The sequence below is a fragment of the Dunckerocampus dactyliophorus genome, chromosome 20 (assembly GCF_027744805.1).
Source record: "Dunckerocampus dactyliophorus isolate RoL2022-P2 chromosome 20, RoL_Ddac_1.1, whole genome shotgun sequence".
NCBI classification, from domain to species: domain Eukaryota; kingdom Metazoa; phylum Chordata; class Actinopteri; order Syngnathiformes; family Syngnathidae; genus Dunckerocampus; species Dunckerocampus dactyliophorus.
The window spans coordinates 1,472,501-1,490,838 of record NC_072838.1 but is presented as its reverse complement, the minus strand read 5'-3'; the positions used below and the strand labels follow the sequence as shown (position 1 = coordinate 1,490,838).

General features: G+C 41.1%; 1 protein-coding gene across 3 annotated transcripts in view; it reads left to right on the top strand.

Moving 5' to 3' along the window:
- The window catches only part of pvrl2l (PVR cell adhesion molecule related 2 like), a 166,562-nt gene that overhangs the window by 19,117 nt on the left and 129,107 nt on the right, over window positions 1–18,338 (top strand). The window lies entirely within an intron of this gene.

The window sequence follows — 18,338 nt, the reverse complement described above, 5'->3', positions numbered from 1 at the left end:
TCATGGATATACGTCCATATATGGACATACAGTATATCCGTGGATATATGTCCATATATGGGCATACAGTATATCCATGGAACATCCTTTTCAATGTAATCGATCCATGGATTCAATGCTAGGAAATGAAGCATTGCTTTAAGCACGGCAGCCTTTATGTGGAGGTGTGTTTTTTTAGCACTTTTAATGATAAAGGTGTGAAACGTTACTCAGTTAAACCTGCCTGTCGGTGACGTCATCGTCTTCCGGGTATGTGGTGATCATGTGATTCTCTTCTTCTTTTGGTCAGTTGACTCACTTCATGCAGTATTCATATTTCACTCGTCCGGATGGACATTGACCATTATATCAATTCATAAATGTCAATAATCGATGCTGACGGAACAAATAGACAGAAAGCGGAAGTACCGCCCGTACAGTTTATGGTGGTGCACCCAAGACACCACAAATATGAGAAACCACGTTTCCACCCCGACAGCCAGCTGAAGTCTCTGCCGACCGGAGAGCCATCGAGCAGGCGGTAACTAATTTTCCACCCGACTTGGAAAAGGCGCTGTAATGTCACCATAACAGCGCACTTCATTCCAGATGACTGGCAGCTAGCGTCTCATGCACTGCAAACGAGAGGAACGAACGAGAGCCGTACGGGTGCCAATATGGCCGAGCTGTTCACTCATGTTCTTGTGGCCTGTTCATTTGTATTTCTTGTGAAGAAAGGCAGTTGTTGTTTTGCTTATTCATAAAATACTGGCGTCTGCAAGCATTATTCTTGCATGAGAGCCGCTGGTACAGAAACCTATTTTGTTTTTGATTTTCTATGCTCAGGAATTTTGGTTGAATTCAGAAGTCTTTATTATTTGTTTATGAATAATGGCTGATTTTTTTTCATGTTGGTTACTGGGCCGCACGGTGGTCTAGTGGTTAGCATGTTGGCCAATACAGTCACAGTCAGGAGATGGGAAGACCTGGGTTGGATTCTCCCTTGGGCATTTCTGTGTGGAGTTTGCATGTTCTCCCCGTGTGTGTGTGGGTTTTCTCCGGGTACTCCGGTTTCCTCCCACATTCCAAAAACATGCATGTTAGCTTCATTGGAGACTCTAAATGGTCCATAGGTATGAATGTGAGTGTGAATGCTTGTTTGTCTATATGTGCCCTGCCATTGGCTGGCGACCAGTCCAGGGTGTACCCCGCCTGTCGCCCGAAGTCAGCTGGGATAGGCTCCAGCATGCCCCCGAGGAGAAGCGGTCTAGAAAATGGATGGATGGATGTTGGTTACTCAGAATGTTAATTTCTTAGTGACTTTATACATGCTGCTTCTGGTGCACGTGACTTTTCCTGCTGGTTCTGTGCAATGGAAAATATGTCGGAAGATGGAACCTTCCAATTAGTAAGATAATGGAAGCAAATTCATCCGTTTCGTGTTCATTTGAATTGTGGATCATTACAAGTGTGCTCTGTTTTAGTAGTACGGAAATCATGTATCAAAAATTGACACACTGTTGATGACAAAAGATGCATCCAGACGCATCAGTTATCACTTTATTGTCTCATCGCAGGCCTCTCAATCGTAATCGCATGGAATGGTGAGGCGGCCGTATCGAGGGGCACGGGTGGGTGTGTACGCCTACGTACGCGGGAGCAATAGATGGCTCGCTCTTGCTCATGCTGGGGAGGAAGGAGGAGAGAGAGAGAGAGACGAGAGGCTGGGAAGCCGTCGTTTTTGTTGACCGTTTGTTTGCCTTGTCACATGTTTACACTCGCGTTTCTTTGCTTGCACCGCTTCACGCCATCTGCCATCACTTCACAAGATTATTTTAAGCCGTAATACGAGGAACAAACAAACAAAATATAATAAAGTTGTCATTTTTGGAAAATTTGGTTGTGGGGGAAAAGTCAAAATATAATTGGAATAAAATAATAATTACCAGAAGAAGGTAAAGTAAGTAAAATATTTGTAACATTAAAAAACAGCAGAAAATGGAGAAAAACCCCAGCTGTACTTTTAGGAGAATGAAGTCCAAATATTAAAAGAGAATAGTCATGTTCTAACGAGGAAAAAAGCTAAGGTTTGGAAAATTAAGTTGGGGAAAAAGTTATAAAATGATGAGAATAAAGTCAAAATTCTTCAGGGTCAGGATCAGCTGCCGGATCCGCGATATTGTGAAGATCGGATAATATCGGCCTCCGTCACGAGATCGGGCCGATCCGGTTGCTGTATCATGTCCGTGACTCCGGGCCACACTCCAACACGGCAGGTGCGGTATCGCTCCTCAAAGCTGGTTGCCGCTCGACTCGCGCCACCCACAAGAAGAAGAGAACACACCACCAGCATGCAGACGTCCGCCGCGTACCGTGGTGACGTTACTTTCACGTTGGACGTGGGATTTTCAGCTCCGTAGCTACAGCGGTAGTTCCCCCTCACTGTGCCCACACTGCTGTGTCATGGTGTGGGGACCTTGCACAGCAAGTGCCGCTGTAACCGCTGGTTGGCGCTGGTTGGTTATACTAGGGACCGTCAATAAATTACTTTTCCATTGACGAGAGCTAGTAAAAAAAAAAAGTCAAATGTGGATCGGAACATCCCTAAAAGTCAATTTATGAAGATTATTGAAGAAGAAAGTTGCAATGTTTGGAATTATAAAAAACAACCCAGCAAAAATGAGGAAAAATAAGCAACATTGATGCTAGTAAAAGACATTTTCACCTGCTGTATATCACAAAGCCAGGATGGAGCTTTTTCCTTGCCATATATACAGTAGATAACTTCCTACACCCCTTCATTCTTCACTATGTGGCTCTTGCTGGAAAACATTTGGACACCCCTGGTTTACTTGCTTTGGAGTGTGTGTGTGTGTGTGTGTGTGTGTGTGTGCGCACGTGTTTGTCTTCATTTCTCCTGTTGCAGACTGGAAAGGAGTCACATTGGTTAGACTAGAGGGCAGTGGTGTGTGTGTGTGTGTGTGTGTGTGTGTGTGTGTGTTGGGGTGTCACAGTAGCGGCGGGGGGAGCACACAGGAATGACTGTTGACAAGTCGCTAATTAGCAATCAGAGTGAGACTCCCGGCTGGGAAAGAGATCTTTGTTTCGTGGTTTTTTTCTTTTTTTCTCTCTTGCTGTTTTTCACACACACACACACACGCAGTACAAAGTGTTTCCTTGGAGGGGGTGTGGGGGGGTCCTGCTGTGACTGATTGTGTACATTGTATGTTTGCCACACCCACTCTCAGTGACGATGATGATCAAAGGCGTGCTTCACATTCAGTGCTAATGAGGTGTCGTGCCCTTTGACCTCTTTGTGATTCACCTCGCATTGCGACCTGTGAGCGGCGGCCATGTTTGTTCACAAGAACACCTGTTGTTTTTTAGGTGGCGGAGTTCAAAGGTCAAGGTTTCCGAGGCCAAATCTGTTTGTGTGTAGGAGAGAGGAATTAAAAATGAGCAAAAAAAACATGAAAAGCACAACAAATCTGTGTATTTGCTTTTTGCTGCTTTTTGAATTCTAAAAAAATAATTTTACAAGAAAACTGGGAAAAAACATACAAAGAAATATACAAAATAGAAGAATAATATGTCATTTAAATTCAAATACATTTTTAATTACAAATTTTAATGCAATTTGACAAGAATAATGTCATCACATGATGAGGAAAAATAAATACATTTTAGTAGCTTAAAGTCGAAATACACTGCTCACAAAAATGAGAGGAACACTTGGAAAACACATCAGATCTAAACTGGGGGAAAATGATGTTGAATATAAGTCTCATTGGGAGCATGCCCCCACGTTGTCAGGCATGCGTACGAGCACGTGGGGGCCACACAAACTACTGAGAATCATTTTGAGTTGCTACAATGACATTTTAGCAAAATGGACCAGTGTGCTGCATCATTTTTTCACTTTCATTTTTGGGGTGTCTTTGATTTCCCCCCTCTATAGGGTGATCATTTTCATTTCTATCAAATGATGTGGCATCATTTTGTTACTAATACATCACCCACTTATTATCAGGAAACATATTCAACATCATTTTTCCCCCAGTTTACATCTGATGTGTTTTCCAAGTGTTCCTCTAAGTTTTTTGAGCAGTGTATTAGAAAATCACGTTATTTTATTTCAGGTGTAATGTTATGAAAAAGAAACAAAACAAATTTGGTGGCGGAAGAAGTTATGTTATGAGAATCTGGTCAAAATATTATGGCAGTGGTGTTCAAAGTGCGGCCTGTGGGCCATTTGCAGCCCGCAGCTGTTTTTTATTCTAAAAATATAATTTAACAAGAAAACAGAAAAAATGAAAGAAAATATACAAAATACAACAATATGTCATTTTCATGAAATGTAATTAAACATTTAATTCAACATTTTAATTCAAATACATTTTTAATAACAAAAATAATAAATAAAACTATATAAATAATAATAAATCATCATTTTTTTTAGTTAATAAAAAAGGAAAAATGAGGAAAAATAACTACATTTTAGTAGCATAAAGTGGAAATATTAGAAAAACATGTTATTTTAGTTAAGGTGTAATATTAACAAAGACAACAAAACAACAAATGATTTGGTTTGCGAAAAAGTTCTATCATCAAAATATCATGGCAGGGGTGTTCCAAGTGCGGCCTGGGGGCAGATGTTTTTTTATTTGCCCGTGGCACATTCTAAAAATAGAATTTAACAAGAAAACAACAATAAAACATAAAAAAACTCAGCAAAAATGGAAAAATCAGTCATTTTACAAGAATAAAGTTGGAATATTAAGAGAAAAATGTTATTTTGCAAGAATAATGTCATTTTTAGAGGCACACAGAGAAGAGTTCAAAGGTCAAGGGTTCGGAGACCAAATCTACATGTGGCGATCCAAATTTATCTCTTGTGTTGGATGTGATTTGGAGGGCCGGTGAGTTATTCCAAGATGCCCTTTGTGGCGTCTTATCAAACATGAAAGCGGCACAATAAGGGCGCCGCTTTGCCACTCAGTCAAATGCTAACGAGATTAGCTTTGGAGACAATACGAGACGAAACTCTCCTCCGCAAAAGACACGCTGGGGTGTTGCAGATGCCACCCTTTCCAAGGCTCAACGTGGAGATTTGCTTCCTTTTGGGCAGCAAGAAAATAAAAAGTGGCACTCCACGCGTCCCTTTTACCCTGCCAGCTTCGCAACGCGTGCCTTTCAATGGCAAGACCATTTGCGCACGGTAATAGCCTCCATTTCAATAATAATGCAGCCTGAAAGCTCTTCCCATCGCTGTAATGGCCGCCATTCACGCCGGCAGCTCAACAGGTGCGGCGAGATGGACAGAGAGAGCACCGGCGGCGCGAGACGGAGGCAGCGGCGGGGGTACAAATCACGTGTGATTGGATTTGTTTTCTTTCTTTCCTCTATTGATCTTTATTTCCACTCCGGCTGTGCTGCAAGTGGACGATTTTTCACTCAGGCTTTCTTCGCCGGAGGCCGCTAAGTTGATGAGCGATTATTGGTCTGTTCTCAACTCCCTCAAGTCACGGATGTAAACAAGGAGCCCGAATCCTGTCTGACGTTCTTGTGGCTCGTTTGTTGCCTCTGAGCTAGCAGAAGATGTTTCTTCTCCACTCTAAAGGCCATAAAGTGTCTCCTACACAGCTTTGTGCTTGACTTGAACTCAATGAGTCGTATACGGAACATTTAGGAGTGCTTGTCATGTAACAGTCATGTACGGCTTCCCCATAATGGCCGCCTGTCAGCAGGTAAGCTAGCTCATTTCCAGTAACCTTTTTCTGCCATTAGAGCTCATTTTGAAGCCATTTAACAAACGTAATGCTTCATTACGGTGTCAAATATTACAATTCAACTCTTCTTAATGTAGTTTTTCAATAAATTCATATGCAATAAGCTAGGAAAATCATAGTTTTTAAGCCATGAAGTTGCTGTTGACGTGCTTGTCACAACCTGCAAAGGCTGAATGGAAGCAACTGGACTCTTCTTGTTTTAACGGCTTTTTCCAGTCTACATTTTTAGGTGTGGAGTTTCCCTATTTATGTCTCTGGTGGGTGGTCAAAATAGGGTGGTTGTTGTTTTTGTTGTCCGACGGTCCTGCATAGCAACACGTCCTTTGTCTGCCTGACAACGAAAAGCTCGCTAGTGGCCGCTCTACCCGTGGAATGAGACAATTTTTGGGGGTGGGCCAGAGATGTTTGGACATTGCTGTGACGATAGGCGGGCGGAACACAGAATGTAACTTCACTGCTATCGCAGGCAAAAAAACGCATAAACACGACTACCCTGCAAGGCATGCTGGGTAACTTCCTGTTGGGGAAGTTTATATATATTTTTTACATTCACATATGTGTCTGCACAGAGACGGAGATGCTTTAAATCTCATTGGATGCGTTTATTGTGACAATAAAAGGCATTCTGTTCTATTCTAGAAATGATTTAATACAAACAAATATATAAAATATATTTTAATTTTATTTCATAATATTAAATATTTAATAAATAATATTATTTTTTATATACTTAAAATATATATAGTAGTAATAATATACAATTTATTATTATTTATATATTTTATTTTCATAATCCTCTCCTGATCCAAATGTTGAAAAATGTCTAGAATGATCATGTTGCACATTTGGATCTTAATGAGGTTTTAAGTAGAGCTACAATATGCAACAACAAGAAGGGGGGGTGAGACAAAAAGCACTTTGAAGAAGTCATTGATTGAAAACAACAATTCAACTGAAAGAGGCTGTTTATCAGCTGATCAAAAGTTTAAGACCATGGCTGACAAAAGAAGCACAAAGTCTCCAAAGCAGAACCAAACATGTTCTCAGTAGGACTCAGTAATGAGGAGCTCCACCGTTCTTGTTCATCACTTCCCAAATGGCTTTGGGCATGCTTGATGCCAGTGTTTCCAGGAGGCTAGTGGGAACATTGCTCCAAGTGGTGAAGATGGCTTCACCAAGGGCATCAACTGTCTGGAACTGATGGCCATTTTTAGAAACTTCCCTTGCCATCCATCCCAAATGTTCTCTACGGGACCGTTTGACGACCCCACACCACCCGAAGCTCTGGTGTTCCACTGAATGAAAAAGCACCCCGGATCACGATGACCCCCCCTCCGCTGTGCCGGGTAGAAAACATCCCAGGTGGGATCTCCTTGTCATGCCAGTAACGTTGGAAGCCATCTGGACCGTCAAGGTTCCATTTGTTCTCATCAGAGAATAAAACTTTGTTCCACCTTTCAATGTCCCATGTTTGATGCTCCCTGGCAACTTCTTCAATAATATTCATAAATTGACTTTTAGAGATGTTCCGATCCACATTTGACATTTTTTTTGTTTGTTTAAATTACATGAAGTTCCAAATGTTTTTGTCCCACCCCCCCTTCTTGTTGTTGCATATTGTAGCTCTACTTAAAACCTCATTAAGATCCAAATGTGCAAAATGCAAATTCTAGCCATTTTTCAACTGCTCTTAAGATTTGGATCAGGTCTGTATATATAATATGTATATTAAAATCAAATATAAGCTAAACGATCATTTTTGCATATAAATTAGTGTCTAAGTGTCTATTTTGATACCTGTATAGTCCATGTGGTACAGTTACATTGTTGTGTTACTCCGTGGGTGGGGGCTGTGTGTGCTTTAATGACCTCTTGTGTGAGTCTCACTGCACTTCCCACAAAAAAAATCATATTTTCACAAATGCTTTCAGCACAAATGGCTTCTTATGGGTTCAAAGGCAATTTCTGTCCAATTGTCCGACACACAAACAGACAGCAGCTCCTCGGCTCCGAGGATCTTGCAAGGGATGTATTGTATGTGCGAATGGGGGGGGGTGAAAAGGATCGCAGGCCTGGACACTGTTTTTTTTAATTATGGAGGAGGCGGAGACGACGCTTGACGCGGCTCCGCTCAGCTTTATGCGGCTTTAAACAACTAGTAAAATAGAAAGTAATGCTGAGTGCTGATTGGACAACACCACAAACGTGTGCGTCCCCTGTCCCCTCATGCAGATGTCGGTCCAAAGACGTCTGGCGTGCACGTGGATGCCGTGGGAATATTAATAGCTCTGCAGAAACGATATGGATCGGCTCTGGCAGCGGCGTATCAAATGGCAGATCAATAATTTGCACATCATTCAGGTCGGCACGCCGCGGGAAATGAAGACGGCAAAGCTCGTCGCATTAAATTCAACCTTAAGTTAAGAGTTGTCGGGCTTTCTTTCTTGGTATTTCAGAGTCATATTGTCGCCGTTTTTATGAGCGCTGGCAGCAAACCTGAAGTTTAATTGATCTAATTTGACAAACAAAACAACTCATGTTGCCTGTCCCTGGTCCAGGGTTGCCACGGCAACAGCACCACTGCAACGCCGCTCCCCTAATTACAGGCCAGTGTATCATCGAGAGGATTTATGGCGTAATTACAACAATAATGTTGCTTTAAATCCAGGAAGAAGACGCCTTGTGTGCTTTGCAGCTTTTAATAATGCAACGTGTTGGCCTTCCTCTAATGATGGCGCACTCGCAGCAGATACAACATTCTCTCTTTGGACCCACCTGACGTCCTCTCGCCTCCTCTGAGACGCTCTGAAGCTTGACGTCCATTAAACGCTCAGAGACGTCCTCTGCTCTTCTTCGCCGCTCACACGAGAAGAAGACCCTGGAATTTGGCTTGATTTGGATCTTCAGTCTTTGGATGTGCTGTTTCACGTCCAGGTCGGCATGAAGCTAGCACGGCTGCCGTGTGTGAGGAGGACATGCTGCTAAATGTAAACATGGGGGGGTTGGGGCCGGAATGTTCAGACAGCTTCCCGTCAATCATTTTCAACCCACAGCTTGTTTTTTTATTGCTGTTGTTGGGGTTCAGAGGCCCAAAGTGACCAGAAAGTACCCAACATTGTGATCGCTCTTAGCCTTTAGGGATTGTGGTTCTGTGTCCAAGCATGTCAGCAGCAATTTTGCAGGAATAAAGTCCAAATATTAAGAGAAAAAAACATATAATCTGATTATAGAAGATATCATTTTAATGTCATAATATTATGAGGGGGAAAAATAAAACATTATTTTAGGAGCATAAAGTTGAAATGTTATTTTTTTTAAGTCGTAATTTCCATATTATGGAAACAAACAAAACAACAAATAAAGTTGTAATTCTTTGGAAGAAAAGTTCTAATGTTATGCTAATAAAGTCAATATATGACGGGAATAAAGTCATAATTATAAGAAGACAAATTACAAGAAGAAAGTTGGAATAGTTGGAAAATTAAATTTGCAACATTAAAAAAGCTGTTGTAATTTTACAGGAATAAAGTCAAAATATAAAGAGGAAAAAAAGTCATATTTTAACAAGAAAAAACTATTTTATGAGAATAAACTCGTAATATTATGAGAAAAAATAAAGTCATTTTAATAGCATCAAGTTGAACTATTCCTCACTAGGGTCGCGGGGGTATGCTGGAGCCTATCCCAGCTGACTTTGGGCGAGAGGGGGGTACACCCTGGACTGGTCGAGAATAAAGAATAGAATATAGAATAATATGAGAATAAACTGAAAAAATAATGTCATTTTAGTAGCATACAGTTGAAATATGAAAGATACATTTTTTTATTTTTTAAAAGTCATAATGTTATGAAAAACAAACAAAATAAAAATGTAATATTTTGGGAAAAAATGATATTATGTAAATAAAGTCAAAATATTAATAGAAGAAAATTTCTGAGAAAGTTGGAAAAATAAAAAGAAATAGATAAAACCCTCTGTATTTTTATGAAAGTAAAATCTAAATAAAAAGAGAAAAAATTGTATTCTAACATTTTTTTATTATTATTTTTTTGTTTACAATTTTACAAGAATAAACTCATAATATTATGAGGAAAAATAATGTAATTTTGTAGCATACAGTTGAAATATTAAAGATAAAATACATCGTAATATTATGAGAAACAACATAAAATTTAAATTGTTGGAAAATTAGGTTGGGGAAATAATTCTAATTTGATGGGAATAAAGTGATAATATTAGAAGAAAATTGACAAGAAAGTTGAAATGGTTGGGGAAAAAAAAAACAACCACAGAAATGGATAAAACTTTTTATGAAAATAACATCAAAATATGAAGAGAAAAAAGTCATATTCTAATGAGGAAAAAAAGCTGCAGTTCTACTCGAATAAATTCGTAATATTATGAGGAAAAATGATTTCATTTTAGTAGCATACAATTGAAATAATAAAGATAATAATAATATTGTAATATTATGAGAACCAAAACAACATTTTGATTTTTGCAAATTAGATTGGAGAAAAAATTATAAAGGGAATAAAGTCAGAGTAAAATTTAGAAGCAGAAAGTTTAAATAATTGAAAAATAAAAAAAAAGCAAAAAACAACAGCAAAAAAATGGAAAAAACAGCTGTGATTTTACGAGAATAAAGTCAAAATATTAAGAGCAAAAAGTCGTATTCTAACGAGCAATATATGTCAGAATAAACTCCTAATGTTATTAGGAGAAATAATGTCATTTTAGGAGCATGGAGTTGAATGTTTAAGAAGAAAGCGGTTATTTTTAAAAAGTCGTAATTTTATGAGAAACAAACAAAACAAATACATTTGTAATGTTTGGAAAATTAGGTGGGGGGAAAAAGTGATAATATGATGGGAATAACGTCCAAAATATTGTGGCAATAAAGTCCTAATGTTATAAAGAGAAAATGTACCAAGCTGATTGAAGAAAAATGTTGAAATATTTGAAACACGTAAAAAAACTACAGCAAAAATGGGTAAAAAAGAGTGAAGTTGATCCAAATACTGTAGTTTGCTTTTTCACCAACAGTGTAGGGCGGACATGAGGTGCACTTTTTGTCTTGAAATATCTATAAAGTGTCCCTTGCATCCTTTCATTTTTCACCGTGTGGCCCCTGCCGGCAAGATGAACAGATGCGCATCCTGGGACTTTGGCCCAGCAGTCAGGTTCTTTGATTAAAGTCCAGATGGGCCGTGCTTTGGTCCCCGATGGTCCCCAAAGCTTAAATCTTCCTCTTCCAATGGATTTATGGATGGGACTAAACGGTAGGATGGATGGCCTGTCCTTATCAGGAGGTGTACACCCCCCCCCCCATCCCCATAAGGCAGACACAAATCAACCCGCCTCGGGAACCTGCACGGATGAGTCGCTTCGCTGCGACGGCGGGCCAGACGTACCCGTCGGAGGATTCCGTCGCAGGAAACAGCTTCTGAATTCCCCACGGTGGCGTCTGGTCTGAAGGCAAGTGTTTCTGTCGCCTTGGTTACGGGCCGTGTCGTCATGGCAACCAATAAAGCGGCCTGCTGGAGGATTCATGGCGGTTATTGGCTCAGCTGTGCGGCTAATTACATTGATTGATTTGATGCAAAAGTCCGCTTTCCACTTTGGAGCGGACGCGACCGTATCCACTACAGCTGCGTTCATGTGTCGTGTGTGTGTGTGTGTGTGTGTGTGTGTGTGTGTGTGTGTGTGTTTTGAGAGGGAAATCCTGCAGCAGTCTGGCCAGATGACCTCACTTGTTTCCACAACGGTGGAAGTGAAGTGGGGCATAAAATAAACACACAAGCTGATAGCTGCCTCACTCACATTTAGAGGAGGGGGTGTGGAGTCATACCCGGCACACACACACACACACACACACACACTACATTCAAACTCAAATGGTCTTTATTGCCGTGGAAACGGGCAGAAGCACAACTTTTGGCCCTTCCATCTTTGGGTCTGTCACGCTCCAAAGGGGGCGGGGGCCTCTGTCACTAAGCCACGCCCTCTTGCGTAAACGGCACCAGCACAGAATGGACCCATTGTTCCCAGCTCAGTGAGCCGAATCGAGCTAGAATGGCGAGACGATGTCACACTGGAAGCCATCTTTGTTTTATGGCTTCTTTGTTGGCGCCGTGCTGGCGTGCTGAGCATCACCATTATCATCATCATTACCTTTGAAGAGGAATCGTTGTGGAGGAGTTGGAGGAGGAGTTATTGAAAAAAAGGACAAATGGTGGTGGTGGTTAGACTCTTCTAAAAGAGGTAGTGTTCTGTGGGTGGTGTAGAATTAAGCAGGCCTATACAGGCATGTACAGTATAAATATGGGCTTATAAGGCAAAATACATGAAAAAATAGAATGTATATATATATATATATATATATGTGTGGTCTAATGATAGAATAAATCTGCACCAAATGTATCCTTAATCTGGATCATAACCAGATTTGACTGCCGAAGAGCAGGTCGCTAAGGCACCCGCCCGCCCTTGACCGCCACCCAAATCACACTGGATCCTTATGCACGACCCCTGCAAGTGGCAGGTCTACAGGGGGGAGATCCGGTGTGGCTTCTTTGGCGCGACCAACAGGCACCCACCTGCGAGCCCCTCTCCCGAGCCTGGCTGTAGGGTGAGACCCCGGTGTCCCATGTGTCCCATGTGTCCCATGTGTCCCATGTGTCCCATGCGTTCCCTCCTCTTGTTTTTCCAAATAGAGACGAGCCAGTTGAGGTGGCTCGGGCATCTAGTCCGGATGCCCCCCCAACTGTGATACAGCCCCCAGGCAGACCTCGGACACGCTGGAGGCATTATGTCTCACAGCTGGCCTGGGAACACCTTGGTGGAGCTGGAGGAGGTGGCCGGGGACCGGGAAGTCTGGACTTCCCTATTGAGGCTGCTGCCCCTGCGACCCCCACCCGGATAAGTGGAGGAAAATGGAATGGAAACTGTACCAGAGCCCAAACTACATGTGTAAACACAGTTTACTCACCCTTTGGTGAGCACTTTTAGCCGGAGAACTGTGTCCGATATGTACAGACAGCGACGGACTGCTAATCTGTGAGTTCTGGAAAAGTCCAGAACGGCCGTCCAGTCTACGGCCGATAATTTTTTTTTGATTTTTCGGTCGACCGGCCCTGTCTAACAATCTAACACCTAGGCCTACCAGCAGATGGCGCTTTAACGATCATTTGTCAATGAAACATAGGCCTACATTCTGTCAAAAAGCCAACGATGAAGACAGGAGTGTTTTGGAAATGGTGAGCAGAAAAAAGTCCAGGGCCTCTTTTTGGTCCCAGTCCGACCCTGCGTACAGATGTGTATTCGAAGTCGCCTTATGGTGATTATTATATCTTGTCATTTGCATAATTGGCCGTGGCGCATGTGCATGTCACTTTTTTCGACATCGTGGGAGACAAAAAGTGAGCAAAAAGCATGAAAAGCCAAACCAATATGTTTGGAAACACAAGTGAACTTTCTTCTGCGGTTTCTTTTTAAATGTCACAAGCAAGAGGGAGCCGCCCGTGAGAGCTTTTAGATGCTCGTTAGACTGCTCGTTGAGAAGAGCGATATGTGCTTTCATCTCAGTCTCCAAAAGTGTCCAATCAGGCAAGGAAAAGTTGCTACCTTTGTTGCTAGTTGCTTTTTTGAAAAAGGGGTCTCAGTACTCGGCAAATATAACGAGTGATCCCTCCCCGTACGTCTTCTTATTCTTCGGCAGACCAGGTGCGTATAAGGCGTGTTAAGAAGCAGAGTTACGGTGCCGCCTACTGTACGGAGTTGGAACCACAAGCTGCATTCAGACAGTCCAATGTGTTGATGAGCGAGAGCCGAACAGGTAGCGCCAAATCTAAGTGAATGTATCGCAAAGCTTTTACTTCATCAACGCTGCGTCCATCAGAAAGCCAAGAATGTGAAGATGAGTCTCAGTCACGTTCCTTCATTGCACCGGCAGCCAAGTGGTGACATGAAGCGGTTCCAGCTATTTGGCTCGTATTTTTAGCCTCTTTGTGCATTAGCTCGCAGTCATGTAATGTTTCACGACCCACTAATGTTTCACCCCCGCCCCTCCACACACACACACGCACACACACACACACACACTTCCCGCTCAAATGCCGGAGTCATCTACTGCCTTCAAACCTGCAATTACTTGGAGGCGGTGCCAGACACTTATGGCTGCTTTTCACGAGTGCGTCCTTTACACTGCTATTACCCAACATAGTAAACATAATAAGAGAAAGTAAGACATATAAGACATAAAAAATCTGTTTATTAGAGCCCTCTAGACATGAAATAACACCTTCATAGTCACCTTCACACTAGTAGACATAATTAAATAAGACTTAAAAAAGACTTGTGATCGTGTGTCTTGCTGTAAATGTGTAAACAGGAAGTGACAGGTGGTTCAGAATTGAGTTTTTTTTTCAGCTTGCCGGCAAAAGTGCCCATGTTCGGGATTATTGTGGCTGTTGTGAGATCATTCAAAGCTGCAATAAAAGCCTGTTGTTCCTGCTTCTGTGTTCCTGCTCACCTAACATTACAGTAACATTGAATGCTTCTTCTGAATCCCTTATATTTGTTTTTTGGGCAATTTTGACACTTCTATGGTTGAAAATGCGTCATTTAGGCAAAAAAAGTACTTAACATTGTAACGGCCGTGTTCCACCACAGAGAGCAGCATTTCTGAATGACCAAGCGTTCAAAGACGACAAGCACGTACTCCTACACCGCTAATACAGTAAACACACGTTGTGTTTTTCCTCAGGGTAGATTAGGAGTGACGTGAGGCGTTCAGGAAGGGTGCAAAGGTCTCGAGCAGAAGCGCATGAGCGTTTAGCTAACTCGGCCCCTCGTGCTTCTTTTTGGAAAGACGTCTGCGAGCTTTCAGAATGATAGTCCCTCCTCTCTGACCTTGCCGTCCAAATTGGAATGCATCCAGTTTACGCAAACCGTTGCAGGCTTGTGGGTTCTCTGTCAATGACGCTACACTTGAAATGCAGCTGTGTTGTTCCCCCCTCCCCAGCTGCAGCCATCAGGCGCTGTTATGAAGTCCTCCTACATGCTAGCTGTTAGATGTTTGTGACCTTTGCATGGACACCTGCAGCACGACGCCAACACCAAACTCACTAACATCCTTCTCTCGCTACTGATAAAAGAACGCTTCCACTCGGAGCATCTGGTCAGCTCACGTCGTCGTGGAAACGCTTTGGGCCCCCTCCATCTTTTCATCTCTTCCTTGCTGAGGGGTGATGAGCGGCAGCTTTGTGCTTGGCAAAGAATGATTTTCAGCGGGCTCAGCTGGAGAACATCGACCGGACCTTGGTGATGTCGACAGGCGGACGTTTAGGGCAGACGAAGGCAGTAGGCGGGGTGATGATGGACAGCCACGTAGGGGAGGAAGGGGCGGAGAGGGACGGTGAAGACAGATGATGACAGACAGAGAAGAGGTGAGGTGGTATGGGGCCAAAATGATGGAACGTAAACAAAGTAAAGGTCAACAAGAGCACAGTGGCGGCGCTCCACACCTTCTTTGTCCACTTCACCGCTTGTCTGGGGGCAGAGTCAGCCCGCCAAGTTGTTTTACGTGGCCCACCAAAGCCTGGAAATAAAAAGACACTTATTTTTTTATTTTTTATTTTTTATTTTAATGTGTTTTATTAACTATTTAATTTGCTTTTACTTTTCAAATATATTTCAATTCATGTTATGGCCTGTGTGGCCAACATGCTAACCACTAGGCCACCATGCAGCCTGCTATTTACATGCAATTAAGTGTTTCATGAGTTTAGTATATTGTATTATTAATATTATTGTAGTACAGTAGACGCCCCTACAATGTAAATAATCCGTTCCAAGAACCTTTATGTTAAAGGGTTTTTATGTTATACCAAGCGTAAAATACATGTAAATAACCTAATCCGTTCCAAGATCTTCCCAAACTCACCCCTTTGGCACTTCAAAATATTCAACATATTAGGAACGGCCGAGGCCGTGATTTCAGGAATCCAATAATGCAGAGTCAAGTCCGTGTAACAAAAGGTATTTTAATATGAAAATGGAAAATGAAAGTACAAAACAAACACAGGAAGAAAAGTACAACGAAAATACCTCCGGACCTAGTCACGGGAATAATAACTGAAAACACTGCTAGCACGGAAAACTAGGCAGGGAAAAACACTGGAATATAACAAAAGGAGCTGCTAACAAAAACTAGCAGAAGTACCAACAATAACGGCTACTGCTGAAGAACATCAAGCAGGCAGGGTGGTACTTACAATGTAGAAGAGCGCGGGTCAGAAAGCCAAAACCGCAATGCAACGAGAATGCTGGAGTGAGCGTGACAAGGTGTAGCAAAGGGTAACAATCTGGCACTGAACCTAGCATTGCACACAGCTTAAATAGCACTCCCTAATAAGGCACAGGTGAGGATGATCAGCTCATCAGGAGTGTCAGGGATGTGCTGCAAGGGAAGACAGAGAGATGGCAGTACCGCAGCACACAATCCTGACACAAAGTCCACCAAATATGGTGGGAAAATATAAGAAAACGTTAGCATAAACACAGTAGAGTAACATTCCAATATTAAATAAGGTAATAAATAAGATTACTGTAAATGAATAAAACTGAAAAACAAAAACAATCCTACCGTTCACGAGATGTCTTGATCAGGAGCGCAAGTGGAGGCAGGAAGGAGGAGGAGGAGGAGGACTAGGCTGAGTCGAAACGCGACTCAAAGAGTCTAAGAGTCAGCTGGTCTGACAGACAAACACACACACACTACACGATGATGCTGTGTGCTAAATTTTAATTTGTAACTGAACTTAATTGTTTAAGTTGGTTTAATGGCGACTACGAAGAGGAAGGAGGTTGAAGGGAGAAGCCTGTCTCTCACACAAACTCACGTACCTGCTGTATAACTCAGCCAATGAGATGAGAGCGTAGGCGGTGCCCCGATAATCAGCCAATGAGAGCGTAAAGCGTCAGAAGGCGTCACCAAGTGTTAGACTGAACTTGCTTTATGTTATATGGAATTTCTTCTGTAATACGAAGCAAAAACTTTCCATAAATTCTTTATGTTCAGTGGAATTTACGTAAAAGGAGGTTTATGTTATGCGAGGTACTACTTTGATTTGATTTGATTTTTAATTTTTTTGAAAAATAAATGTAATAATAATCATAATAATAATGAAATAACTAGAATAATATACAGTTATGACTAATTTATTATTATTACATTATTGTTAATATAATATACTGTATATTAATAATAGAATAAAAATAATAAAAAAAACTCAAATTATGAAATCATTCAATTATAAATTAGACAGTAAGAAATTATTATTATTATTACAAATGATAAAATAACTTCAGTAAAAAAATAAAATATAAGAATATTAATATAATAAAAATCAAATAATAACAAAAAGACTTCATCTTTCTTAAGTTTATTTGTTCTGATCGTTTTGACAGAAAATGTGTCCTTATAAAAGTCGTGATACAATAGTTACTTTATAGTACATACAGTATTACTATACACCAGGGGTCACCAACGTGGTGCCCGTGGGCACCAGGTAGCCCCCACAACCACATGAGGTGCCCACAAGCCTGCTTTTCATTCAGGTGTTCAGTTATTAATGAAAGAAGAGTAGAAAGAAATGCACTGTGAAATACAACATGTGAGTTGTGGACACCAGCATTTTGTTCATGTTCTGGTAAAACAAGCATATTCGCTTTGTTTGGCTTTAAAATAAGCTCTGAAAAGAAATGTTACAAAAATGAGTAGCTCTTGGCCATTTTCATTTTGGAAAAGTAGCTCTCACAAGGACAAACCTTGGTGACCCCTGGTATACAGTATATACTGTATTACTATATAATATATACTGTATTACTATGTTATACTGTATTACTATAATGTATATACTGTATTACTATAATGAATATACTGTATTACTATAATACATATACTGCAGTACTATATAATATATACTGTATTACTATAATGTGTATACACTAAGTCCCCAACTAACAAACACAATTGGTTCCAGACGACCGTTCTTACGTTGAATTGTTCTTAAGTAGGGTAAAAGGTAATATTACCAATGATATAGGTACTACATGTACGTGTATACATATACAGTATATGTGTATTTATGTAAATATGAGTTTGGATGCAGTAGTAATATTAAACCAGGATAATGAATGAAAAAAACAATAATAAAAGTGATATAATAATACGTAATGATAAATGTTATTTACCTTTGAAGAGGAATCGTTGTGGTGGAGGAGGAGGAGTTATTGAAAAAAAGGACAAATGGTGGTGGTGGTTAGACTCTTCTAAAAGAGGTAGTGTTCTGTGGGTGGTGTAGAATTAAGCAGGCCTATTAACTCTTCATAAACTTTAATCACACGCTCTGTCCAGGTTCTATCATACAACTCTTAGCCTTCCTCTCTCCTCTTCCTCTTCCTGTATCTGTTGGTCCCATTAGCAGTGTCACAGTGCCCTCTACTGGTCAAGCATGTACAGTAGCAGTAGAAATACTGATTGAGCGACTACAAGGCAAAATAAA